We start from the raw sequence: 1,428 nt of genomic DNA on the forward strand, positions 1-1,428 counted from the left end.
TTATATAAAGTAATAGTTTAATATTATAATACCAGTTTGATATTGAGTTATACATTTAATATTATATAAAGTAATAGTTTAATGTTATAATATCAGTTGATATTATGTTGTACATTCAATATTATACACTTCTCAACAAAATTAAAGCATCACTTACTCTACTCTCCAAAAATAGGCAAAATTCAAAAGAGTGTAACTTCGTCAAAAATGATCGTATCGAGATGTTTAAAAAAGCATTTTACAGCTTGAAATCTCTACTTTTCAAATCGGTATTTTAGAAAACGAGTCTACTGATTTTTCATGGAATTATACGGATAGAAGAGAAGACCCGAAGAATCTCAAAATTTTTTACGAACTTTGACAAGTTCCATGGCGCGAATTAAAAATCGCATGCAAATGCAGTTTACAGCTTTCGAAAGAGTGAATCTTTACCTTTAATTTGCTTTTTTGTTGAGCGTTGTACAATTTTTTTTCACCGAGTTATTCAACATTAAAGCAAAAATGATCCTTTTTGCTTCAATTTGGAAAGTAGAGATTTTAAGCTGTAAAATGCTTTTTTGATCATCTTGATACGATCATTTTTGACGAAGTAACACTCTTGAATTTTGCTTATTTTTGGATGATAAAGTAAGGTGATCTTTTATTTTTGGCATATGTATTCTGTAATTTTAAAATTGACAAGCCTCAAATGAGTGTAACTTCGTCAAAAATGATCATATCGAGATGTTCAAAAAAGTATTTTACAGCTTGAAATCTCTACTTTTCAGATCGACGCTTTAGAAAACGATCCTATTGATTTTTTATGAAATTACATAGGTCCAAATGAAAATACGTCAAATCTCCAAAAATGTGTACTAAATTTAAAAGGTTTCATGGCATAAACTAAAAATCGCACACAAATGCAGTTTACTGCTTTCGAAAGAGTGAATCTTTACTTTCAATTTGCTTTTTTGTTGAGCGTTGTACGATTTTTTTTCACCAAGTTAGTCAACATTGAAGCAAAAAGGACCATTTTTGCTTTTATATTGAGTAACTCGGTGAAAAAAAATTGTACAGCGCTCAACAAAGAAGCAAATTAAAGGTAAAGATTCACTCTTTCAAAAGCTGTAAATTGCATTTGCATACGATTTTTAATTCGCGTCATGGAACTTGTTAAAGTTCGTAAAAAATTTTGAGATTCGTCGGGTCTCCTTTTCTATCCGTGTAATTCCATGAAAAATCAGTAGGATCGTTTTCTAAAGTACCGATTTAAAAAGTAGAGATTTCAAACTGTAAAATGCTTTTCTGAACATCTCGATACGATCATTTTTGACGAAGTTATACTCTCTTGAATTTTGCCTATTTTTGGAGGGTAGAGTAAGTGATGCTTTAATTTTGTTGAGAAGTGTATAATTTATTGTAGTGCTCGGAAAAAGAACCGGATAACAA

Source organism: Wasmannia auropunctata, unplaced genomic scaffold (assembly GCF_000956235.1).
Source record: "Wasmannia auropunctata unplaced genomic scaffold, wasmannia.A_1.0 LD334379.1, whole genome shotgun sequence".
Taxonomy (NCBI): Eukaryota; Metazoa; Arthropoda; class Insecta; order Hymenoptera; family Formicidae; genus Wasmannia; species Wasmannia auropunctata.